The sequence below is a fragment of the Salmo salar genome, chromosome ssa03 (genome assembly GCF_905237065.1).
Source record: "Salmo salar chromosome ssa03, Ssal_v3.1, whole genome shotgun sequence".
Classification (NCBI taxonomy): domain Eukaryota; kingdom Metazoa; phylum Chordata; class Actinopteri; order Salmoniformes; family Salmonidae; genus Salmo; species Salmo salar.
In genome coordinates this window covers 17356488-17384468 of record NC_059444.1, presented here as the reverse complement: position 1 = coordinate 17384468, position 27981 = coordinate 17356488, and the positions used below count along the sequence as shown (strand labels likewise).

Below are 27981 nucleotides of genomic sequence, written 5' to 3'. Positions count from 1 at the left end.
CCCGTCCCTGCTCCCCGCACCAGGTTAGTGGTGCGTGTCCACAGTCCTGTCCGGCCCATCCCGGCTCTCCGCACCAAGCCGGTGGTGCGTGTCCCCAGTCCAGTCCGGCCCGTCCCTGCTCCCCGCACCAGGTTGGTGGTGCGTGTCCCCAGGCCAGTCCGGCCCATCCCTGCTCCCCGCACCAGGTTAGTGGTGCGCGTCCCCAGTCCAGTCCGGCCCGTCCCTGCTCCCCGCACCAAGCCAGTGGTGTGTGGCCCCAGTCCTGTCCGGCCCATCCCTGCTCCCCGCACCAGGTTAGTGGTGCGCGTCCCCAGTCCAGTCCGGCCCGTCCCTGCTCCCCGCACCAAGCCAGTGGTGTGTGGCCCCAGTCCAGTCCGGCCCGTCCCTGCTCCCCGCACCAGGTTAGTGGTGCGTGTCCCCAGTCCTGTCCGGCCCATCCCTGCTCCCCGCACCAGGTTAGTGGTGCGCGTCCCCAGTCCAGTCCGGCCCGTCCCTGCTCCCCGCACCAAGCCAATGGTGTGTGGCCCCAGTCCAGTCCGGCCCGTCCCTGCTCCCCGCACCAGGTTAGTGGTGCGTGTCCCCAGTCTTGTCCGGCCCATCCCTGCTCCCCGCACCAGGTTAGTGGTGCGCGTCCCCAGTCCAGTCCGGCCCGTCCCTGCTCCCCGCACCAAGCCAGTGGTGTGTGGCCCCAGTCCAGTCCGGCCCGTCCCTGCTCCCCGCACCAGGTTAGTGGTGCGTGTCCCCAGTCATGTCCGGCCCGTCCCTGCTCCCCGCACCAGGTTAGTGGTGCGTGTCCACAGTCCTGTCCGGCCCATCCCGGCTCCCCGCACCAAGCCGGTGGTGCGTGTCCCCAGTCCAGTCCGGCCCGTCCCTGCTCCCCGCACCAGGTTGGTGGTGCGTGTCCCCAGGCCAGTCCGGCCCGTCCCTGCTCCCCGCACCAGGTTGGTGGTGCGTGTCCCCGGTCCTGTCCGGCCCGTCCCTGTTCCCCGCACCAGGCCCACGGCGCGTGTCCACAGTCCGGCACGGCCTGTGTCCGGTCCACCGGTGACCAGTCCTGTTCCGGTCGGCGGCTCCGCTCCGGAGCCTGAGCATGCCGCTCCAACGTGGTCCAGTCCGGGCCAGAGGGGTAGGGCTAGGGTGGAGGCAGGGGGAGAAACACGCCCGGGGCCAGAGCCTCCACCGAGGGTGAGGCGCCCACCCGGGTCCCCCCCCCCTAATAAACTTTAGGTTGGTGCGCCGGGAGTACGCACCGTTGGAGGGGGGGGGGGTACTGTCACGCCCTGACCAGGTGAACTCTTCTATTTTGGTCAGGGTGTGGCATTTCTATAGTTTATTTTCTATGTTTTTGGTATAGCCTTGCTTTGGGGCGTATTTCTATGTTGGGTTCTGTCGATTCCCAATCAGAGACAGCTGTCACTAGTTGCCTCTGATTGGGGAATCATATTTAAGTTCCTTTTCCCCCCACGATGTTTGTGGGTTGTTGTGTCTTTTTGTTGGAGCAGTAGCGATACGTTTATTCTCTGTTTTGACCGTGTTATTTCAGTCTGTAATAAATAACATGAGTTCGCTCCCAGCTGCGCCTTGGTCCACTTCTTCCTTCCTGCACGACGATCGTTACACAGCTGATATCTCAAAGTGCTGTACAGAAACCCAGCCTAAAACCGCAAACAGCAAGAAACCTAGAGAGGAACCAGGCTATGAGGGGTGGCCAGTCCTCTTCTGGCTGTGCCGGGTGGATATTATAACAGAACATGGTCAAGATGTTAAAATGTTCATAAATGACCAGCATGGTCAAATAATAATAATCATAGTAGTTGTCGAGGGTGCAACAAGCACGTCCGGTGAACAGGTCAGGGTTCCATAGCCGCAGGCAGAACAGTTGAAACTGGAGCAGCAGCACGGCCAGGTGGACTGGGGACAGCAAGGAGTCATCATGCCAGGTAGTCCTGAGGCATGGTCCTAGGGCTCAGGTCCTCCGAGAGAAAGAAAGAAAGAGAGAATTAGAGAGAGCATATTTAAATTCACACAGGACACCGGATAAGACAAGAGAAATACTCCAGATGTAACAGACTGACCCTAGCCCCCCGACACATAAACTACTGCAGCATAAATACTGGAGGCTGAGACAGGAGGGATCAGGAGACACTGTGGCCCCATCCGATGAAACCCCCGGACAGGGCCAAACAGGCAGGATATAACCCCACCCACTTTGCCAAAGCACAGCCCCCACACCACTAGAGGGATGTCTCCAACCACCAACTTACCGTCCTAAGACAAGGCCGTGTATAGCCCACAAAGATCTCCGCCACGGCACAACCCAAGGGGGGGGCGCCAACCCAGACAGGAAGACCACGTCAGTGACTCAGCCTACTCAAGTGACGCACCCCTCCCATGGACGGCATGGAAGAACACCAGTACGCCAGTGACTCAGCCCCTGTAATTGGGTTAGAGGCAGAGAATCCCAGTGGAGAGAGGGGAACCGGCAAGGCAGAGACAGCAAGGGCGGTTTGTTGCTCCAGCCTTTCCGTTCACCTTCACACTCCTGGGCCAGACTATACTCATAGGACCTACTGAAGAGATAAGTCTTCAGTAAAGACTTAAAGGTTGAGACTGAGTCTGCGTCTCTCACATGGGTAGGCAGACCATTCCATAAAAATTGAGCTCTATAGGAGAAAGCCCTACCTCCAGCCGTTTGCTTAGAAATTCTAGGGACAATTAGGAGGCCTGCGTCTTGTGACCGTAGCGTACGTGTAGGTATGTACGGCAGGACCAAATCGGAAAGATAGGTAGGAGCAAGCCCATGTAATGCTTTGTAGGTTAGCAGTAAAACCTTGAAATCAGCCCATGCCTTAACAGGAAGCCAGTGTAGGGAGGCTAGCACTGGAGTAATATGATCAAATGTTTTGGTTCTAGTCAGGATTCTAGCAGCCGTATTTAGCACTAACTGAAGTTTATTTAGTGCTTTATCCGGGTAGCCGGGGAGTAGAGCATTGCAGTAGTCCAGCCTAGAAGTAACAAAAGCATGGATAAGTTTTTCTGCGTAATTTTTGGACAGAAAGTTTCTGATTTTGCAATGTTACGTAGATGGAAAAAAGCTGTCCTTGAAACAGTCTTGATATGTTCTTCAAAAGAGAGATCAGGGTCCAGAGTAACGCCGAGGTCCTTCACAGTTTTATTTGAGACGACTGTACAACCATCCAGATTAATTGTCAGATTCAACAGAAGATCTCTTTGTTTCTTGGGACCTAGAACAAGCATCTCTGTTTTGTCCGAGTTTAAAAGTAGAAAGTTTGCAGCCATCCACTTCTTTATGTCTGAAACAGGCATCTAGCGAGGGCAATTTTGGGGTTTCACCATGTTTCATTGAAATGTACAGCTGTGTGTCGTCCGCATAGCAGTGAAATTTAACATTATGTTTTCGAATGACATCCCCAAGAGGTAAAATATATAGTGAAAACAATAGTGGTCCTAAAACGAAACCTTGAGGAACACCGAAATTTACAATTGATTTGTCAGAGGACAAACCATTCACAGAGACAAACTGATATCTTTCCGACAGATAAGATCTAAACCAGGCCAGAACTTGTCCATGTAGACCAATTTAGGTTTCCAATCTCTCCAAAAGAATGTGGTGATCGATGGTATCAAAAGTGGCACTAAGATCTAGGAGCACGAGGACAGATGCAGAGCCTCGGTCTGACGTCATTAAAAGGTCATTTACCACCTTCACAAGTGCAGTCTCAGTGCTATGATGGGGTCTAAAACATTGTTTGTCTTCAGGAAGGCAGCGAGTTGCTGTGCAACAGCTTTTTCTAAAATGTTTGAGAGGAATGGAAGATTCGATATAGGCCGATAGTTTTTTATAATTTCTGGGTCAAGATTCGGCTTTTTCAAGAGAGGCTTTATTACTGCCACTTTTAGTGAGCTTGGTACACATCCGGTGGATAGAGAGCCGTTTATTATGTTCAACATAGGAGGGCCAAGCACAGGAAGCAGCTCTTTCAGTAGTTTAGTTGGAATAGGGTCCAGTATGCAGCTTGAGGGTTTGGAGGCCATGATTATTTTCATCATTGTGTCAAGAGATATAGTACTAAAACACTTTAGTATCTCCCTTGATCCTAGGTCCTGGCAGAGTTGTGTAGACTCAGGACAATGGAGCTTTGGAGGAATACCCAGATTTAAAGAGGAGTCTGTAATTTGCTTTCTAATGATCATGATCTTTTCCTCAAAGAAGTTCATAAATTTATTACTGCTGAAGTGAAAGCCATCCTCCATTTGCGAATGCTGCTTTTTAGTTAGCTTTGCGACAGTATCAAAAATAAATTTCGGATTGTTCTTATTTTCCTCAATTAAGTTGGAAAAATAGGATGATCGAGCAGCAGTGAGGGCTCTTCGATACTGCACGGTACTGTCTTTCCAAGCTAGTCGGAAGACTTCCAGTTTGGTGTGGCGCCATTTCCGTTCCAATTTTCCGGAAGCTTGCTTCAGAGCTTGTGTATTTTCTGTATACCAGGGAGCTAGTTTCTTATGACAGATGTTTTTAATTTTTAGGGGTGCAACTGCATCTAGGGTATTGCGCAAGGTTAAATTGAGTTCCTCGGTTAGGTGGTTAACTGATTTTTGTCCTCTGATGTCCTTGGGTAGGCAGAGGGAGTCTGGAAGGGCATCAAGGAATCTTTGGGTTGTCTTAGAATTTATAGCATGACTTTTAATGCTCCTTGGTTGGGGTCTGAGCAGATTATTTGTTGCAATTGCAAACGCAATAAAATGGTGGTCTGATAATCCAGGATTATGAGGAAAAACATTAAGATCCACAACATTTATTCCATGGGACAAAACTAGGTCCAGAGTATGACTGTGGCAGTGAGTAGGTCCAGAGACATGTTGGACAAAACCCACTGAGTCGATGATTGCTCCGAAAGCCTTTTGGAGTGGGTCTGTGGACTTTTCCATGTGAATGTTAAAGTCACCAAAAATGTGAATATTATCTGCTATGACTACAAGATCCGATAGGAATTCAGGGAACTCAGTGAGGAACACTGCATATGGCCCAGGAGGCCTGTAAACAGTAGCTATAAAAAGTGAGTGAGTAGGCTGCATAGATTTCATGACTAGAAGCTCAAAAGACGAAAACGTCATTGTTTTTTTTTGTAAATTGAAATTTGCTATCGTAAATGTTAGCAACACCTCCACCTTTGCCGGATGCACGGGGGGTATGGTCACTAGTGTAACCAGGGGGTGAGGCCTCATTTAACACAGTAAATTCATCAGGCTTAAGCCATGTTTCAGTCAGGCCAATCACATCAAGATTATGATCAGTGATTAGTTCATTGACTATAACTGCCTTGGAAGTGAGGGATCTAACATTAAGTAACCCAATTTTGAGATGTGAGGTATCACAATCTCTTTCAATAATGGCAGGAATGGAGGAGGTCTTTATACTAGTGAGATTGCTAAGGCGAACACCGCCATTATTAATTTTGCCCAACCTAGATCGAGGCACAGACACGGTCTCAATGGGGAAAGCTGAGCTGACTACGCTGACTGTGCTAGTGGCAGACTCCACTAAGCTGGCAGGCTGGCTAACAGCCTGCTGCCTGGCCTGCACCCTATTTCATTGTGGAGCTAGAGGAGTTAGAGCCCTGTCTATGTTCGTAGATAAGATGAGAGCACCCCTCCAGCTAGGATGGAGTCCGTCACTCCTCAACAGGCCAGGCTTGGTCCTGTTTGTGGGTGAGTCCCAGAAAGAGGGCCAATTATCTACAAATTCTATCTTTTGGGAGGGGCAGAACACAGTTTTCAACCAGCGATTGAGTTGTGAGACTCTGCTGTAGAGCTCATCACTCCCCCTAACTGGGAGGGGGCCAGAGACAATTAATCGATGCCGACACATCTTTCTAGCTGATTTACACGCTGAAGCTATGTTGCGCTTGGTGACCTCTGACTATTTCATCCTAACATCGTTGGTGCCGACGAGGATAACAATATCTCTATACTCTCTACACTCGCCAGTTTTAGCTTTAGCCAGCACCGTCTTTAGATTAGCCTTAACGTCGGTAGCCCTGCCCCCTGGTAAACAGTGTATGATCGCTGGATGATTAGTTTTAAGTCTAATACTGCGGGTAATGGAGTCGCCAATGACTAGGGTTTTCAATTTGTCAGAGCTAATGGTGGGAGCCTTCGGCGTCTCAGACCCCACAACGGGAGGAGTAGAGACCAGAGAAGTCTCGGCCTCCGACTCGCTTAATGGGGAGAACCGGTTGAAAGTTTCTGTCGGCTGAATAAGCGACACCGGTTGAGCATTCCTACAGCGTTTCCCTCCAGAAGCCATGAGAAAGATGTCCGGCTGCAGGGACCGTGCGAGGGGGTTTATACTAACGTTACTATCTTATACTTTGACAATAGTAACGTTATACTAACGTTACTATTGTCAAAGTCGTTTTCATTTCAAGTTAAAGTGTACTGTTAGCTAGCTAACATTAGCTGGCTGGCTTGCTAGCTAACATTATGTGTATGATCTGTGTAGTTATATTATTCGTATCTCAGAGCCATTTGCATTGCGAGTTATAGCCTAATGTTAACTAGCTAACATTGAACCTGGTTGATTAGCTGACCTGCAGATTCATGCAGGCTAGTAGCATCATGTGTTGGGATTATGGTTCATTGTTTAACTAGCTATCTACATGTCTAAACAAAAGACTCCACTATGCAAGTAACCATTTCAATAGAATGTTCATGATGTCACTATGACAACTGTCGATAGACGTAGCTGGTAAATTCGCTCTGGCTATCTACTCCGATTTCAGAGCACACTCATCTGAGTTTCCCAGAGCGCAGAACAACTGATGAATTTACGAATGTACAACATCTGTTGAATTTGGCCAGTGTCAGTAAACGTTGGCAAAAAAGTGTAATTAAATTGTTACCCGCAGCACAGTTGCATTCACTAACGCTCTGGATAACATAAAAACAGCCTAACCACATCTGAAATGGCGAGTAAAAGGGTCAGAGTGAGCTGTGCTCTCATTTGTGTCTGGAAGTAGCTAGCAAGCTAGCCAAACAGTAGTTAGCTTGGGTACTTGACTGCTAATGTTAGGTCAGAACGCTCGGATCAACCCTACACCTAGGCCAGAGCGTCTAGTGTGCGCTCTGAATGCTCTGTGAGCGCACTCTGAGCCTACTCTGGCACTCCAGATGAAATTTACAAACACACCCGTAGTATAAACTAGGCTTTGTCTTGAAATCTTTGGCTGTTTAGTACATGGCCTCACATGTAAAGCCCTTAAAAGATGGGTGGGGCTAAAGCTTTAGAGGGTGTGAACGATTCTGAATGGGTGTAGACAAAGAAGAGCTCTCCAGTAGGTACCAAAACATGAATGGGCCATTTTCTTAAAAGTTACAAGTTTATCTTTCAGAGCAAAATTACTTTCCCATTGTTCCACAACTGTAGTGTATGATATACCATTTTCTAGCTCTGAGTCTCTACTTTTATTCAATGTAAAATACACCATTTTAAATGTTGCTACATAAGACCGAATCGAGCCAGTCAGTCACATATTATATATAGAGAGAGACCTGCATTCCAATGAACATGGTTGAAAGCCCTATAGTTCTTAGCATGTTTTTAACCTCTAGGGGCTAGGGGGCAGTATTTTCACGGCCGGATGAAAAACGTACCCAAATTAACCTCTCTAGGGTCGGCGGGATGAAATCGTCCCACCTACGTAACAGCCAGTGGAATCCTGTGGCGCGTTATTCAAATACCTTAGAAATGCTATTACTTCAATTTCTCAAACATATGACTATTTTACACCATTTTAAAGACAAGACTCTCGTTAATCTAACCACACTGTCCGATTTCAAACAGGCTTTACAACGAAAGCAAAACATTAGATTATGTCAGCAGAGTACCCAGCCAGAAATAATCAGACACCCATTTTTCAAGCTAGCATATAATGTCACATAAACCCAAACCACAGCTAAATGCAGCACTAACCTTTGATGATCTTCATCAGATGACAACCCTAGGACATTATGTTATACAATACATGCATGTTTTATTCAATCAAGTTCATATTTATATCAAAAACCAGCTTTTTACATTAGCATGTGACGTTCAGAACTAGCATACCCCCCGCAAACTTCCGGTGAATTTACTAAACATTTACTAAATTACTCACGATAAACGTTCACAAAAAGCATAACAATTATTTTAAGAATTATAGATACAGAACTCCTCTATGCACTCGATATGTCCGATTTTAAAATAGCTTTTCGGTGAAAGCACATTTTGCAATATTCTAAGTAGATAGCCCGGCATCACAGGGCTAGCTATTTAGACACCCAGCAAGTTTAGCACTCACCAAAGTCAGATTTACTATAAGAAAAATGTTATGACCTTTGGTTTTCTTCGTCAGAATGCACTCCCAGGACTTCTACTTCAATAACAAATGTTGGTTTGGTCCCAAATAATCCATCGTTATATCCAAATAGCGGCGTTTTGTTCGTGCGTTCAAGACACTATCCGAAAGGGTAAATAAGGGTTAAACGCACGACGCATTTCGTGACAAAAAAAATCTAAATATTCCATTACCGTACTTCGAAGCATGTCAACCGCTGTTTAAAATCAATTTTTATGCCATTTTTCTCGTAAAAAAGCGATAATATTCCGACCGGGAATCTGTGTTTAGGTTCAAAGACGATAGAAAATAAAAACATGGGGTCGACTCGTGCATGCGCCTCAGCCCATTGTCTTCTGATAGACCACTTGCCAAAAGCGCTAATGTGTTTCAGCCTGGGGCTGGAATTACATCATTCAGCTTTTTCCCGCCTTCTGAGAGCCTGTGGGAGCCGTAGGAAGTGTCACGTTACAGCAAAGATCCTCAGTCTTCAATAAACAGAGTCAAAAAGCTCAAGGAATGGTCAGACAGGCCACTTCCTGTAAGGAATCTTCTCAGGTTTTTGCCTGCCATATGAGTTCTGTTATACTCACAGACACCATTCAAACAGTTTTAGAAACTTTAGGGTGTTTTCTATCCAAAGCCAATAATTATATGCATATTCTAGTTACTGGGCAGGAGTAGTAACCAGATTAAATCGGGTAAGTTTTTTATCCGGCCGTGCAAATACTGCCCCCTATCCCCAACAGGTTAAACAGGTTATTACTCTGGCCCAGAAAACAGAATATGCATATTATTAGTAGATTTGAATAGAAAACACTCTGAAATTTCTAAAACTGTTTGAATGGTGTCTGTGAGTATAACAGAACTCATATGGCAGGCAAAAAAACTGAGAAAAATTGAATGAGGAAGTGAGAGAATTTAGAAATGTAGTTTTTGTTTTGAATCCCTTGGAAAACTACAGTGACATAGGATTTACGTTACACCTCCTAACTCTTCCATTGAGACTGAATCGAGCCAGTCGGTCACATATATATAGAGAGAGACCTGCATTCCAAAGAACATGGTTGAAAGCCCTATAGTTCTTAGCACGTTTTTAAGAGTATAAATTGTGGTATGCTAATATCAAGTGTATTAGTAATAACTAATGGCACGAACAACAACAAAATGCTTTCTACAATTGTGTTCTTCTATTCAAGATTTCAGAGGGAGAATGAACAGGTCAGCCAAACCTGAAGCAACAATTTATACTTCAGTGAGAAACAGATTTTACTATCATGCAAGGTCAATCTATTATTAAAACCACTATCAAGATACTGTATGTAAGGGAAGTGGAGAGAGTACGCTCTGTATTGAGCCTAGGGGACAGTGCTTGTTGTGTGGGAACAGTGGTATTATTTTGAGATGAGGAGGATATTTGTATTATTCTTCATCAGACTTTGCCTAAAATTCAATTACTATTCACGTCTATACTTAGACCACAACCTAAAAACTGCAGGGGCCTCATTTATCAATAATGCGTAGAAACTATTCTAAAATACTACTTTGAACAGAATTTAGAATGGTCGCACGCATAGAAAAAGTGTGATTTATCAAACAATCCTACTAGCATCATACGCACACCGGTAGGCGATAACCATTGATAAATACCAATTGTTCTCAGCCTCAGTACTCATGCTTGACTTTGGCTATTTGCATTTCGATACACCCATAGTTGACCATACATGGTCAAAATCACCCCTGTAAAGACTGTGGGGAATGTACAACGTCGTACGATGAAATACAATGGCCTTTTTCTGAGACTGAATTAGAGGTGCTGGTGTCAGAGATTGAGTACAACCAACACGTTTTATTTAGCTCGCTCAGTTGTGGCTGGACCAGTAAAATTAAAATCATAGCTACAAAAAATCTAATCAAATCTAATTTTATTTGTCACATACACATGGTTAGCAGATTTTAATGAGAATGTAGCGAAATGCTTGTGCTTCTAGTTCCGACCATGCAGTAATTGTAACGGCAGTCGTATAGAGGGGACCAAGGCGCAGCGTGTTGAGTGCTCATGATTATTATTTTATGAAAAAATTTAATACTTTACAAAGGAACAAAAACGACAGAAAACAGTTCCGTCAGGCAACAACCACAAAACGGAAAACAACTACCCACAAAACACCATAGAAAAACCCCAATTTAAATATGATCTCCAATTAGAGACAACACGAACCAGCTTCCTCTAATTGGAGATCATCCCAAAACTCAACATAGAAATAGAAAAACAAGAACTAAACATAGAAACAACAAACATAGACTGCCCACCCATATCACACCCTGACCTAACTACACAGAGAAAAAACAGCTCTCATAGGTCAGAGCGTGACAGTAATATCTAACAAGTAATCTAACAACTTCACAACAACTACCTTATACACACAAGTGTAAAGGAATGACTAAGAACATGTACATAAAAATATATATGGATGAGCAATAGCCGAACAGCATAGGCAAGCTGCAGTAGATGGTATAGAATACAGTATATACATATGAGATGCGTAGTGTAGGGTATGTAAACATTATATAAAGTGGCATTGTTTAAAGTGACTAGTGATAGATTTATTACATCTAATTTTTAATTATTAAAGTGGCTAGAGATTGAGTCAGTATGTTGGCAGCAGCCACTCAATGTTAGTGATGGCTGTTTAACAGTCTAATGGCCTTGAGATAGAAGCTGTTTTTCAGTCTCTCGGTCCCAGCTTTGATGCACCTGTACTGACCTCGCCTTCTGGATGATAGCGGGGTGAACAGGCAGTGGCTTGGGTGGTTGTTGTCCTTGATGATCTTTTTGGCCTTCCTGTGACATCAGGTGGTGTAGGTGTCCTGGAGGGCAGGTAGTTTGCCCCCGGTGGGGGGCAACCTCTGGAGAGCCGTATGGTTGTGGGCGGAGCAGTTGCCGTACCAGGCGGTGATACAGCCCGACAGGATGCTCTCGATTGTGCATCTGTAAAAGTTTGTGAGTGTTTTTTATGACAAGCGGAATTTCTTCAGCCTCCTGAAGTTGAAGAGGCGCTGTTGCGCCTTCTTCACCACACTGTCTGTGTGGGTGGACCATTTCAGTTTGTCCGTGATGTGTCCGTCGAGGCACTTAAAACTTAAACTTTCCACCTTCTCCACTACTGTTCCGTCGATGGGGATAGGGGGGTGCTCCCTCTGCTGTTTCCTGAAGTTCACGACCATTGGGACAATTCAAGTTTCTTTAGCAATGGCAAATATACTCCAAATGAGTAGGCAACACTCAACAATAAGCTATCTATCCTCAACAGCTCCCGCCTGTAGGCGTATAGGGCAACAATGTTGTTCTGCAGAATGAACGAGCCATGCGTTCCAACTGGCCACCTTGCCACCACATTCAGCAGCTTCTTTTGTGCATCACCTGCACATTAAGAGTGAAAGCCTTTTCTGTTCACATTGTTTTGGGATGGTGCTTTTATGGCGATGTGGGTGCCGTTCCGTTCGCAAAGAAACCCCTCTTCAAATCAAATCAAATGTATTCACAAAGCACTTTTCACGTCAGCAGATTTCACAAAGTGCTTATACAGAAACCCAGCCTAAAACCCCAAAAAGCAAGCAATGCAGATGTAGAAGCACGGTGGCTAGGAAAAAATCCCTAGAAAGGCAGGAGCCTAGGACGAAACCTAGAGAGGAATCAGGCTCTGAGGGGTGGCCAGTCATCTTCTGGCTGTGTCGGGTAGAGATTAAAAGAGTACATGGCCATTAAGGCCAGATTGTTCTTCAAGATGTTCATAGATGACCATCAGGGTGAAATAATAATCACAGTGGTTGTAGGGGGTACAACAGGTCAGTACCTCAGGAGTAAATGTCAGTTGGCTTTTCATAGACAAGCATTCAGAGGTTGAGAGAGGGAGAGAGAGAGAGGGAGAGTCGAACACAGCAGGTCTGGTGAACAGGTCAGGGTTCCATAGCCGCAGGCAGAACAGTTCAAATTGGAGCAGCTGCCCTACAAGGTGGACTGTGGACAGCCAGGAGTCATCAGGCGAGGTCGTCCTGAGGCATGGTCCTAGGGCTCTGGTCTCTGGGAGGTGAGGAAGAGAGGGAGAGAGAGATAATTAGTGGGAGCATACTTAAATCCACACAGGACACCAGATAAGACAGGAGAATTACACCAGATATAACAGACTGACCGTAGCCCCCCGGCACATAGACTATTGCAGCATAGATACTGGAGGCTGAAACAGGGAAGGGTCATGGGACACTGTGACCCTGTCTGACAATAACCCCGGACAGGGCCAACCAGGCAGATTATAACCCCTCCCACTTTGCCACTAGTGGGACATTATCAGACCGCCAATGTATTACCCTGAGACAAGGCTTAGTCCTTCACTGCATAAGCCAGAGGGGGCGCAAAACCGGACAGGAAGATCATGTCAGTGACTCAACCCACGCAAGTGACGCAGCCCTCTTAGGGACGGCATGGAAGAGCACAAGTAAGCCAGTGACTCAGCCCCTGTAATAGGGTCAGAGGGAGAGAATCCCAGTGGAGAGAGGGGAGCTGGCCAGGCAGAGACAGCAAGGGCGGTTCGTTGCTCCAGTGCCTTGCCGTTCACCTTCGCACCCCTGGGCCAGACTAGACTCAATCATAGGACCTACTGAGGAGATGAGTGAAGATTTAAAGGTCGAGATCGAGTTTGCGTCTCTCAAATGGATAGGCAGACCATTTTATAAAAATTGAGCTCTATAGGAGAAAGCCTTGCCTCCAGCTGTAGAAATTCTCGGGACAATAATAAGGAGGCCTGCGTCTTGTAACCGTAGCGTACATGTAGGTATGTACGGCAGGACCAAATCGGAGAGATAGGTAGGAGCAAGCCCATGTAATGCTTTGTAGGTTAGCAGTAAAACCTTGAAATCAGACCTTGCCTTAACAGGAAGTCAGTATAGAGAGGCTAGCACTGGAGTAATATTATTACATGTTTTGGTTTTAGTCAAGATCCTAGCAGTCGTGTTTAGTACTAACTGACGTTTATTTAGTGGTTTATCCTGGTAGCCGGGGAGTAGGGCATTGCAGTAGTCTAATCTAAAAGTGACAAAAGCATGGATTAGCTATTCTGCATCATTTTTGGACAAAAAGATTTTTGCAGTGTTACGAAGATGGAAAATAGCTGCCCTTGAAATATTCTTGTTTGTTAAAAGAGAGATCAGGGTCCAGAGGAACGACAAGGTCCTTCACAGCTTTATTTGAGACGACTGTACAACCATCAAGATCAATTGTCCGATCCAACAGCAGATCTCTTTGTTTCTTGGGATTTAGAACTAGCATCTCTGTTTTATCTGAGTTTAAAAGTAAAATATTTTCCGCAATCCAATTTTGGGGCTTCACCATGTTTTATCGAGACGTACAGTTATGTGTCGTCCGCATAGCAGTGAAAGTTCACATTGTGTTTCAGAATGACATCACCAAGAGGTAGAATATATAGTGGAAACATTAGTGGTTGTAAAAAAAGGTTCAATTGATTTGTCAGAAGGACAAATAATCCACAGAGACGAATTGATATCTTTCCGACAGATAAGATCTAAACCAGGCAAGAACTTGTCCGAGTAGACCAAATAGGGTGTCCAATCTCTCCAAAATAATCTGGTGTCAAAAGTGGCACTAAGGTCTAGAAGCACAAAGACAGATGCAGAGCCTTGGTCTGACGCCATTAAAAGGTAATTTACCACCTTCACGAGTGTAGTCTAAGTACTATGATGGGGTCTAAAACAAGACTGAAGCATTTTCGGATGCATTATTTGTCTTCAGGAAGGCAGTGAGTTGCTACGTAACTTTACTTCATCCTATTGTGTGACGAGGTATGGAAATTGTATATGATACTGTTCGTTTTGTTGATGATATGCCTCTAATTTAACAAATGACTGTACTTTATATGGATTATTATTATAAAAAATGCACTGATGTGGTTAAATTATATAATATAGCCTGTCAAGATTTGTTAAATGACTTCACAATGGAAATACAACGAAATCGAAAAAAGTATTTAATCATTACTCTCACAATTTCACACATTTTTAACATTTACTATGTTTTCCCCATTCTACGCTTGACAAGCAGTTCCCTTATTCCACCACTTGGTACTGTGCATACGTATGGTCACGGCTGTAAGTAAATTTATGCACACTCTCAAGCAAACATTCATATAGATAAATTTCACACTGCATGGAAATGATCCCAACATTGGAGGCGCCACAGAGGAGAAAGGGGAGGACCATCCTTCTCATCGAATTTCATAAAAATAAAAATAGTTAAACATTAAAAAAGTTATCCTTTTCAGATAAAACTGTACTAAATATATTCACGTCACCAAATAATGTATTAAAACTATTTTGCAATGAAGGTCTATAGTAGCCTCAACAGCACTCTGTAGCATAGCACCATGGTGTAGCCAGAGGACAGCTAGCTTCCGTCCTCCTCTGAGTACACTGACTTCAATACAAAACCTAGGAGGCTCATGGTTCTAACCCCGTTCCATACACTTACACAGTAATTATGACAATTTCCAGAGGACGTCCTCCAACCTACCAGAACTCTTGCAGCATGAACTGACATGTTGTCCACCCAATCAAAGGATCAGAGAATTAATCTAGTACTGAAACCATAAGCTACATCTTGCTAGCACTGCAGTGCATACAATATGGTGAGTAGTTGACTCAAAGAGAGAGAAAGACAATTGTTGAACAGTTTTTAACAAATTAATATATTTTTTAAATGAAGGAGAAGCACGAGAGAGAGAAAGAGCTAGCTATATTTCATTGTATTTTTTGTTCACTTTCACTTAGCTAGTGAATGCAGCTAGCTAATTTAGCCTTCTCACACCCGGCTTAAACAGAGAGGGATGCTATTTGCTAGCTGGCTATGGCTATCCAACACGGGAAGGTAAGCTGTTGGTTTTATTAATGTTTTGCCACTGGGGCCCACCGGTGTAACTGCTTAACTGCTTGCTGACTGTACACTTTTCTGCATGATGGTAGCGGGTTTATTAAAACATTAGTTCTAGTAGCTACGATGATGTAGGTAAGCTGTGTGTAGCAGTTAGTGGTCATGATGTGAAGGTTCGGCTTGGAAAGTATTTTTTGCCTGGTCACAGACAGCTGATGTGTTGTGCACTGAAGTCCACAAGCGAAGGGAAAAGGTGAGAGAAGGAGACCACGCAGATGCGAGAAGGAATTTTACAATGAGCAAAATTATCATGCTGTTTGTATGTGGCAGCTATGAAAGTGAACTGTGTTTGCGTGTGATCAGGGGTGTATTCATTCTGCCAATTCTGTTGAAAAACGTTTCTTAAACGGAAGCAAATGGAACGCCAATTCTGTTGAAAAACGTTTCTTAAACGGAAGCAAATGAAATGACACGGGGATAAACATACCTTAATTTGTCAAGAAGAAACACTGGTTTGCAACTGTTGGACAAATGATTACACACACCCCAGATCAGCTAGATGCAGGCAAGAGTGTGCAAGGCGGTGTTAAATGTGTCACTGTCTGTCACCATGATTCATAAAATTACTTTCTCGACCTGTGCACCTACATTGTAAACTTTCATTCATAGGCTAGATTGTAGCAACCTCATGGTGTGTATAGGGAAAATCAGAGTATTATGTAGTAGCCTGATCGTATCGATGTTACATTGAGCTGGGTGAATGGAATATGAATGACAGTGATCCAATACGCTGTAATATAAGTAAGGCCATGCTCCTAAACAAAATAATTGTCCTCCCTCATGTTAAACGTCACCGACCGTCACTGGATCCCACGCATGTTTTATACACAGATTTGTGCCTACACATGATTGATAAATGAGGCCCTTGAAATGTTATAAAAAAGGACTTAATGGACTTAATTAATGTTATGATATTGATAACAGCCTTCTATTCTGTTACAGAATAAGAATACATTATGGAACAAATAATGTGGGGAAATGTCTTTAACGCAATTCCTTTATAGTGTATAGAAAATTATAGTGTGACTCCTCTCCTCTCCATCCCTCCCCTGAGGAGCAGTGGAGGCTGACTTTATCCCTCACCACTAATCACACCCAGCACCCACATCACTTATCAATACATGCCTGCTTTCCACAGAGACAGTAAACACACAATCATACACTGCAGAAATGAGGAAGTGATGCAAGCCGTAGCACAGTAAGACGCATTGAAAAATATGGAATAGATATATATTTTTTGAATCACAGTAACTTATATCCCGAGTGGCGCAGCGGTCTAAGGCACTGCATCTCAGTGCTAAAGGCGTCACTCCAGACCCTGGATTGATCCCGGTCTGTATCACAACCGGCCGTGATCAGGAGTCCCATAGGGTGGCGCACAGTTGTCCCAGCGTTGTCCGGGTTAGGGGAGGGTTTGGCCGTCATTGTAAAATAAGAATTTGTTCTTAACTGACTTGCCTAGTTAAATAAAATATATTTTTATATACAAAATTAAAATGAAGGGACATGACCTCCCTTAGTTTCAATTGGCATGATGATTCTGGTCGCAGTAACATCATCCAACAAAGAGAACTCTTATTTCCCAGGATGTGTTTTTACTTTTCATAAGCCATTTTGAATAACATCCTCCACACAAACTTGACTAAGGTCTCAAGAAGCCCAGAGTACAGTAGGAGAGACTCCAGCCACTCCCTTAGAGATTCTAGTCTTTCATAACAGTAACATATTTCCCCCCCGGGGCTCCATAGTTAAACATGAGCTGGCAATTCACTGTCTTATTGCCCTTTGTCTTCACCTGGAAATCGATAGAGGAATTTCCACATATTGATCCGCCGTGGGTGAGATAAAGCAACAGTAGCCTACTGCACTGCACTAGGGGCATTCAGCAATATTAATTTACTTTTGAAGAAACATCATTAGATGCAGTAATACAGGTTACAGAGATTGCCGACTGTTCTGCTTGGGTTAATCCCTGAATATTGCTGTATTTAACTAGCATGGGGAAATTAAATGAATCTTAAATGAAATGTAACAAATTCGCACAACTAAAGGATACGGTCCAAGACCAAAGGCCCTATTGAATTGAAAGCAGTTTACAGGCTAAAGCAACATAGCATCCTCCACGCCTGGAGACAGACAGCATGCATGAATCAATATTCAGTCTGTTCTATTCAGGTTCATACGGTAAAATACAGTACCTCTATCATCGTAAACAGAAATCCAAACGTGCTTTTTCAACTGCAAGAAATGTGATTGGATAACTGTACCAGCCAAGGGAACCTTATCTGGCAAGAGGAGGAGGGCTGAGGGGATGGTGATGGTTCAGAGCACCACACGTTCCTGATCTCACAAGCTGGGCCAGAGGGTACTTAAACACAGTTTACTGGGAGGAGGAGGAGGGCTGTCACCTGTGTTCACATGAATCATTAAACTTAGGGAAAAGGGGCCGCAGAAGATGGACGATGTGGGATTTAGCTTACTGTTGAGTGGAAAGAGAGAGAGAGAGAGAGAGAGAGAGAGAAAGTGGGTGGAAGAGTGGGAGTGATGGAAGAGGGAGGAGGAGGGGGAGGAGGAGAGGGTGTGGTGGGCCGGAGGTCCAGTCTCATGTTGGCAAGGCCTGGAATGATCTGCAACTTGCTGATTAATTAACAGAGCAGTCAAAGTGAACTTACCCAGGAGCTAAATTTGCTGGGCCATCTATTTACATGTCACTGGTTCTTTGGCACTGCTCACTAATGATATAGGGCCACCGATCCCAATGGGCCAAGTTGTGTTAAAAGTTCTGCAATAGATTTAACAAGATATAGTGAAAGATAATCAACATAGTGAATCACATTTAAGAGGGAGACGGCAAGAATAATTGACAGGATCACTGTAGAACTTCCTAGCAAACAGTGAACATTAATACAATGTTAAATGTCCAATGTCGCTGTTGATGTCAAAATCAAGTCATTTCTGGGTAACAATAAAGTACCTTATTGTGACTGTTTTCAATTAAAAGTGTCAAAAAGAAACAAAAATTGCTTCTAAGCCAAGAGCAATTTCTCAAGCACGGATTTTGCTAGGACTGTCTGGGAGTGGTCTGAGTGGCGAGATGAAAGCTGAACATGAGCTTTATTGGAAGATAAGTTTAAAGCTCTCTTTCTTATTGGTCTATAAACTCATTTACCGCCCGGTTATGTCACGTGGCAGGCAGAAACTCCATCCCACCAAAACAGGCTGAAATTTTAGCCAGACTTTTCAAACAGGGCATTATCACAATTTCACAGTATTGTTCCAAACTTATAGTGTGTAAATCCTGTGTTTTAACGGGGAAATCACGATTTGACTACACTGGGACTTTAAAGGAAAACTCCACCCAAAAGTTATCTTTTGATATTTGTTGCATTAGTCCATTGTTGACACAGCCCCAAAATGTTTTAATTGTCAGCATTTTCCTTTAAGTAATGGACTTTATATATTTCTATAATCTCTGTCAATCTAAAGACTTTTAGAAAGCCACTTTGACCACCTCAAAACATCCCTACGAATGGTCTAGGAATGCAAAGTTAACCAGAAATTGTTTACTTGGTCTGTACAGTGTCAAAACATGTTCAGACTGCTACAATCACGTGAGCAGACACAATTACAACAGCACAATACACCTGAAATAGAGCATTCCATTAGATTTACAGCCTTGATAGGAGAGCCACACGTTAAAATCCCAGACGTTGACACTGACACGGATGTCTGCGAGACACAGGTCTTCTTGTCATCATTTAAATGGCAATTTTTGTTGCCCATTCTGGCAATATCCTCTCCCTGCACTTGACTTGATAGTCCTGTTCTGGAGGCTGGCCTGGAAGGGTTCAGGACCAGCCATAAAGTGTATAGCCCTTTGTGTAAGCGGACACATTAATCTCATTTCTAACGAACACTGATGGCCATCCTAGACGTTTTTTTATGAATCCGTGAGCACACACAAAGGCGCACGTTTAGCGCTCTCACAAAGGCAGGATATTAAAAAGAGACATCTTCAGCACAGCGCCAGATGAATGGTCGGTTTAATTGCCCCGTGGACGGCCGTTATTATGACATTTAGTGAGGTATTTTCGTTAGCAGACAGGAGTAATTTAGACCATGTCTTATGCGCAACCTGACGCGCGCCAAGGTCACATAACTGTCGTCATAACAACCATTAATAGAAATGCTAATGTAGATCGTCACTTACTCCGGCCTACACTCTCCATGCCAACGTCTCCAATAAAAAAAAGTTGACATGTCACCTAGGCAGAGGTGTAGGTATTGTCAATTTATATGATGCATGCCCACACCCACCAGCAAGCAGTGGGTTGGTTTAATACAATGATGTATTCATTAATATTAGATTAAATTGTAACGCCATTATATAAACTCAATTTTTTTTGAGGTTATGTAGGTCTCTGGTACATAATATCCTATTGCAAGGGGAATCGTACTCATTTACAGTCATTGGTCATACTAGGCCTTCTTGTCAAATGACAGATACAGTGTCCTCTCGTTTTTTGTTGGTTCAGTTGGCCTGTGCTGATAGTGTTAAATTGGAGCATTTTACTAGGCTATTGTCTATTAAGTATTTAAATTCCCCTTGACTGTTACAATGTTTTCTGACAATTCTTAAATCAATGGTTATTGGTTTGCTCCCATCCATCTTATTCTAGCAGTTTGGCAACGCCAACCCACATATTTATTTACAACATGGTTCGAGCAGGTAAAAAAGACACTTCACTCTCCCAAAACCAGGGGTTTGCAAATGAGTACTGTGTCAGAATAAGACAGATTAACAACAAAATGATGTACATTAATGTCCGGAAGGTCTTTACTCAGCATGTTTTACTTTCGGTAATTCAGCTGTCAGGTAAAACAAAAACAAACCCTTCGGTTTGCGTGTCCAAAACCTCTCTCATGTTCTGTACGCACGTGCTATGCAAGGTATTGCGGTAGAACATTTTTATCAAAAGAATCAGACTATTCTATTCTCACGTCAGATGAGCATGGCCTTATTTCTATTACAGCATATTGGATGAGTGTCATTCATATTCCATTCACACAGCTGTCACATTGATAGGTTTAGGCTACTACATCATACTCAAATTTCCCCTGTACGCATCACGAGGTTGCTACAACCTACCGTAGCCTATGAATGAAAGTTTACAACATACAGTACCAGTCAAAAGTTTGGACACACCTACTCATTCAAGAGTTTTTCTTTATTTTGACTATGTTCTACATTGTAGAATAATAGTGAAGATGTCAAAACTATGAAATAACATATATGGAATCATGTCGTAACCAAAAAAGTGTTAAACAAATTAAAATATATTTCTATTTGAGATTCTTTAAAGTAGCCACCCTTTGCCTTGATGACAGCTTTGCACACTCTTGGAATTCTCTCAACCAGCTTCATCTAGAATGCTTTTCCAACAGTCTTGAAAGATTTCCCACATATGCTGGCTGCTTTTCCTTCACTCTGCAGTCCAACTCATCCCAAACCATCTCAATTGAATTCATGTACTTTTCTCTGCAAAATATCATGATTATTCAAAAGCAAATTACAGACACCTCATTGAATCTGTGTATTTCTCCAAAACTCAGTTGTCCATGAGTCTGCACAGAACTGCCAGGACCTAAGATCAATGGAAAAACTCAAGGTCTCTCGAAACAGTCACGAAAATAGTAATGGCATCTAAAGCCTCCAGCTGCTTACTAAACTCTATTCCAACTAAACTACTGAAAGAGCTACTTCCTGTGCTTGGCCCTCCTATGTTGAACATAATAAACTTCTCCCTATCCTCTGGATGTGTACCAAAATCACTAAAAGTGGCAGTAATAAAGCCTCTCCTGAAAAATCCAAACATTGACCCAGACTTAAACTATCGGCCTATATCGAATCTCCCATTCCTCTCAATAAAAAAAAGCTCTTGCGTGGCAACTAACTGCCTTCCTGAAGACAAATAATTTATACAAAATGCTCCAGTCTGATTTTAGACCCCATCATAGTTCTTAGACTGCACTCGTGAAGGTGGTAAAAGACCTTTGGATGACGTCAGACCAAGTCTCTGCATCTGTCCTCGTGCTTCTTGACCTTACTGCCGCCTTTGACACCATCGATCACCACATTATTTTTTAGAGATTGGAAACCCTAATTGGTCTACACAAACAAGTTGTTGCCTGGTTTAGATCTTATCTGTCGGAAAGATATCAATTTGTCTCTATGGATGATTTGTCCTCAAATCAATTGTAAGTTTCGGTGTTCCTCAAGTTTCCGTTTTAGGACCACTATTGTTTTCACTATATATTCTACCTCTTGGGGATGTCATTCTGAAACACAATGTCTACTTTCACTGCTATGTGGACGACACACAGCTGTACATTTCAATGAAACATGGTGAAGCCCCAAAATTGCATACCCTGGAAGCCTGTGTTTCAGACATAAGGACGTTTTTTACTTTTAAACTCGGACAAAACAGAAATGCTAGTTCTAGGTTCCAAGAAACAAAGAGATCTGCTGTTGGATGTGACAATTAATCTTGATGGTTGTATAGTCGTCTCAAATAAAGCTGTGAAGGAACTCGGCGTTACTCTGGACCCTGATCTCTCTTTTGACAAACATACAGTATCAAGAATATTTCAAGGGCAGCTTTTTTTCCATCTTCGTAACATTGCAAAAATCTGAAACTTATTGTCAAAAAATTACTCAGTAAAGCTAATCCATGCTTTTGTCACTTCTAGATTAGACTACTGCAATGCTCTACTCTTCGGCTACCCGGATAAACCACTAAAGAAACTACAGTTAGCGCTAAATACGGATGCTAGGATCTTGACTAGAACCAAAACATTTGATCATATTACTCCAGTCCAAGGTTTTGCTGCTAACCTACAATTACATGGACTTGCTCCTACCTATCTCTCCGATTTGGTCCTGCCGTACATACCTACACGTACGCTACAGTTTAGACACAAGCCTCCTTATTGTCCCTGGAATTTCTAAGCAAACAGCTGGAGGCAGGGCTTTATCCTATAGAGCTCAATTTTTATGGAATGGTCAGCCTATCCATGTGAGAGACGTAGACTCGGTCTCTACCTTTAAGTCTTTACTGAAGATTCATATATTCAATAGGTCCTATGATTGAGTGTAGTCTGGCCCAGGGGTGCGAAGGTGAACAGCAGCACACTGGAGTGATGAACCACCCTTGCTGTCTCGTTCTGGGCTTCTCCCCTCTCCACTGGGATTCGCTGACCCTATTTGCCTGTGGCTATGGAACCGTGACCTGTTCACCAGACGTGCTATCTTGTCGTGCTGCTGCTCTAGTTTCAACTGTTCTGCCTGTGGCTATGGAACCCTGGCCTGTTCACCGGACGTGCTACCTTGTCCCGGACCTGCCGTTTTCTACCCTCTGCTCGGCTATGAAAAGCCAACTGACATTTACTCCTGAGGTGCTGCCCTGTTGCACCTTCTAGAACCATTGTGGTTAATATTTGATCCTGCTGATCATCTATGAACATTTGAAGAACAATCTGGCCGTAATGGCCAATTGTTCTTATAATCTCTGGCCACCCGTCAGAGCCTTGTTTCTCTCTAGGTTTCTTCCTAGGTTCCTGCATTTCTAGGGAGTTTTTCCTAGCCACCATGCTTCTACATCTGCATTGCTTGCTGTTTGGGATTTTAGGCTGGGTTTCTGTATAAGCACTGATGTAAAAATGTCACTGATAGGCACTGATTCAAAGTGTTTAATTGTGGTATGTTACTGTACACTCTGGCTGTTAAACACACGCACACACACACACACACGCACGCACACACACACACACACACACACACACACACACACACACACACACACACACACACACACACACACACACACACACACACACACACACACACACACACACACACACACACACACACACGCACATACACACACACACACATGAATATACTTACCTAATGCCTTTAGTTGTGTATCTTCACTTCCTGTTAGCGGCTGACTCAGACAATCCCATTGGTCAATGTGGTGTGAAATAGTCCCCAGGAAGTTTTAATAGATTTGCTTACAAACAGTGTATTCATGTTGTACACTAGCCAGCTCAAGGTCAAAGAATGGGTCAGGAGTTGATTGATTGATACGCATACTCAACCAACACGGTCCACTCTCCTAGGCCGGACAAACATGGATGTGATGATTCAGCAGGAATCCCTTCTGGGTGAGATGTCATTCAAAGTTAGTTGATTTACAACTCCTGGCTTTGGCTGGCACTCTGTTGGCTGGTGTAAACCCTAATTCATAAATCCCTTATATAGACATAATGAAATAACCAGAGAAGAGAGAGAGGGGGAGATAAAGAAACAACACAAAAACAAAATAAAATCTATTGATTTTAAATATTGTATCCAATATGCAGGACTGTGTGACTTGTGCTCGGCTTTTCTTACACATTGCTTATACCACATTCTAAGGCTGTTCTTCGCCATCTGTTTCTTTCCAGCGAATGCACAGGAATCTCCAGTGGGGGAGTGTTCCCTTTGTGTTGTGAATCCATGGACTGAATGGCTGACACTTGGTTGTGGAAAGGCGGGACAAGGGATAAGGAGCTGAGGTAGAGCTAAAAGAAAAAAACGATGTACAAGAGAACAGGCATGTATAGTCTTACCTTGTACTTATTCTAATATCATAAGCATGTTGTGGGTATTGTCTACTCTATATTCGCCAAAGGTTGCTAGTCATTATGAGTGATGATTGAGGTCAATACTCCAAAGATTTGACCAGTATTCCCTTTCCCAACAGAACATTAAACTTACCCCCGTCTAAATGACGGTAAGGAGAAATACTGCCTCATATGAAATTGTAGCTTAAATCAAAACAAAGTCTATTGGTTGCGTACACAGTTTAGTAGGTGTTATAGCGGGGGAAATGCTTATGTTACTAGCTGCTAACAACGCAGTAACATGTCAAACAATAAAAATGTAAGGGCAATTGTTTTAAACAAACGCAAGAACGCCATCCAGGAGACAGCTCGGACAAGAGAGTGTTGTCTATTTATTCGCTCAAAGCAGACATGATCAACATACTGTAGCATACCAATAATCAGATACAGTGGTTGGTTAGATACAGATACATCTCCAGCATTATACTGTATTACATAATCAACCAGATTTATCGACAACATGTCATCCAATGATCACTTGTATCATGTTCAGCGCATTTCAAATCTAACGAAGAAAGTTTCACTGCGCGTTACAATACAATGCCTTTATTCAGCGGTTCTAAAGACAGAATCAATGTGTATCTGAGGATTGGTAGAGAGAGTTTCACCTGAAAGTTGGCTTCTTTTTCCTCCTCTCCATCTTCCTTCAGTTCCTTGTTTCCACTTCTGTGCTTGCATTCAGAGCCTGTTTCATCTCAGCACACAGCAGGTGAAATACTCTTACGGAGTTTGACGTTCAAACACCTGCCAACTATTGTGCAGCTTTGTTTTTGTAATGCCGTGCACTGGTGTGCATTGTACTCCCTTTCCTAGCAGGTGTGTGAGTATTGGTTTGTGTGTGTGGAGGCAGGCGAGGGTGTGTGTGATTGGTGAAGAAGAGTGTGTGTGTGTTTGTGTGTGTGTGTGTGTGCGCGCGTATGCGCATGAGTGTTCACTCTTGTGTATTAGTTGTTGTGGCTCGTGTCTTGCAGAGAAAGGCTCCAGTAATGTCTCTCCACACACGTTCTTGGCATAACTATCAAACACAATAACGAGCAGTATGTCTGCCTTACAGTGCTTCAATACATATTTATTCCTAAGGAATTCATTAGAATATCATAAAACATTTTTGGGGGTAACAAGGCATTGTTTTAACACTCTCATTCCACTAAAACACTCTCCTAAGATCTTATGCTAATGAGGGAAACCTTTGGTTAATAGTTGTTTTCCACATTAATATTCATGTTTGGAAAATCCACCAGTTGTGGTAGCTAAGTTCTTCCTGCTGACAGCTCAAAAGTGTAAGACATCACACTGATCAGAGAGTGCATTTGATTCTGAGTAGGATTATTATTGAACCAATACACACAACTGTTTTAAACCGAAAATGTTCTTAGTTAACATTCATAACATTGGTCATTCTTAATTTTACAGATGGTTAAATACTATGTATTTACTGGGTAAATACACAGTAACAATTTAGTCTTAAACCTACTTACTAGGAACCAAGAAAGTACTACATACATATTTAGTAATAATATAGGTACGTACAAGTAAGTATGAAGGTAAGTACAAGTAAGTACCAGCTATTACTATGTAAATACGTAGTCAGGCTTCAGCCTTGAAGTATCCCCACTTGCGCCAGCGAATTGCTAGCTTTTCGCGTGGCACGACTGTTAATACGCTTCAGCAGGGCGGTCACGTGTGCTAGCAAAGCAGATATCCTGGGTTCGAGCCTCATCTGAGGAGGAGGAAGTGGTAATCGTTAAGCAATCAGCGTGACGTCCATTACACATACATGGTCATTTATAATGTATTAACACATATTTACCAAATAAATCCCTTTAAGTCATCCTCTTGTGTTGATATTCTCTCCTGTTGTTTCTATGTACTTTACCTTTAGATAACATGTATGTTCGCAGTAACAGGGCTGTAAAATAAAGTTGAATCTGCTTCCACGTAGATACAATGTAGTTACTTGTGAGGTACCATTGCATAGGTCTACTCCATCCACTGAAGACAACTGCAAATCTGTCTGTGATCTTAAAATGTTGTTGAGTGGTACTACCATCACACTGACAGGGTAGGAAGGAGGTAAAAGGGCTGGAAACTTAAGCCATTGATAATACCATATAGATACCAGATACTTGCAGGTCAATTACCACTCTTTCTGATTTACTCTAATTATTGCGTAGACATAAATATACCAAGTAATATTCCTGTAGTTGCTAGGTATGCATGAAGTAACAGGCATGTAAAATGAAGTGGTGTCTGTTTCCAGGTAGATAAAAAGTAGTGCATTCAGAAAGTATTCAGTCCGCTTGACATTTTGTTACGTTACAGCCTTACTCTAAAATTGATTAAATATAATTTTTTTCAGCAATCTACACACAATACCCCATAATGACAAAGCGAAAATAGGTTTAAAGATTTTTTGCAAATGTATTAACATTTTTAAATAGAAATACCTTATTTACATAAGTATTCAGACCCTTTGCTATGAGACTTGAAATTTAGCTCAGGTGCATCCTGTTTTCATTGATCAACGCTTGAGATGTTTCTACAACTTGATTGGAGTGCACTTGTGGTAAATTCAATTAATTGGACATGATTTGGAAAGGCACACACCTGTCGATATAAGGTCCAACAGTTGACAGTGCATGTCAGAGCAAAAACCAAGCCATGAGGTCGAAGGAATTGTCCATAGAGCTCCGAGACAGGATTGTGTTGAGGCTCAGATCTGGGGAAGGGAACCAAAACATTTCTGTAGCATTGAAGGTCCCCAAGAACACAGTGGCCTCCATCATGGAAGAAGTTTGGAACCACCAAGACGCTTCCTAGAGCTGGCCGGCCGGCCAAACTGAGCAATCAAGGGCCTTGGTAAGGGAGGTCACCAAGAACCCGATGGTCACTCTGACAGAGCTCTAGAGTTCCTCTGTGGAGATGGGAGAACCTTCCAGTTGGACAACCATCTCTGCAGCACTCCACCAATAAGACCTTTATTGTATAGTGGCCAGACTGAAGCCACTCCTTAGTAAAAGGCACATGACAGCCTGCTTGGAGTTTGTCAAAAGGCACCTGAAGACTCTCAGTCTATGAGAATCAAGATTCTCTGGTCTAATGAAACCAAGATTGAACTCTTTGGCCTGAATGCCAAGCGTCACATCTGGAGGAAACCTGGCACCATCCCTACGGTGAAGCATGGTAGTGGCAGCAACATGCTGTGGGGATGTTTTTCAGCGGCAGTGATTGGGAGACTAGTCAGGGTCGAGGCAAAGATGAACACAGCAAAGTACAGAGAGATCTTTCATGAAAACCTGCTCCAGAGCACTCAGGAACTCAGACTGGGGCGAAGATTCACCTTCCAACAGGACAACGACCCTAAGCACACAGCCAAGACAATGCAAGAGTGGCTTCGAGGCAAGTCTCTGAATGTCTCTGAGAGCCCAGACTTGAACACAATCGAAAATCTCTGGAGAGACCTGAAAATATCTGTGGTGCAACGCTCCCCATCCAACCTGACAGAGCTTGAGAGGATCTGTAGAGAAGAATGGGAGAAACTCCCCAAATACAGGTGTGCCAAGCTTGTAGCGTTATACCCAAGAAGTCTCAATGATACAATCCCTGACAAAGTTGCTTCAACAAAGTACTGAGTAAAGGGTCTGAAGACTTATGTAAATGTGTTATTTCAGTTTTAAAAAAATTCTAAATTAGCACATATTTCTAAAAAACTGTTTTTGCTTTGTCATTATGTGGTATTGCGTCTAGATTGATGAGGGGAAAACATTTTTTTTTTAGAATAAGGCTGTAACAAAATGTGGAAAAAGTCAAGGGGTCTGAATACTTTCCGAATGCGCTGTCTATTATTGCACTGGA

At 43.3% G+C, this 27981-nt stretch overlaps 1 long non-coding RNA gene across 1 annotated transcript; it reads right to left on the bottom strand.

Annotated features, from left to right (window-relative positions):
- Positions 1–11065: 11065 nt before the first annotated feature.
- LOC123741614 (uncharacterized) lies at positions 11066–25138 on the bottom strand. The gene is made up of 3 exons (XR_006769077.1): positions 24735–25138; positions 23366–24024; positions 11066–12483 (listed from the first exon to the last, which is right to left on the bottom strand). It is a non-coding gene; the product is annotated as an uncharacterized lncRNA (long non-coding RNA).
- Positions 25139–27981: the final 2843 nt, after the last annotated feature.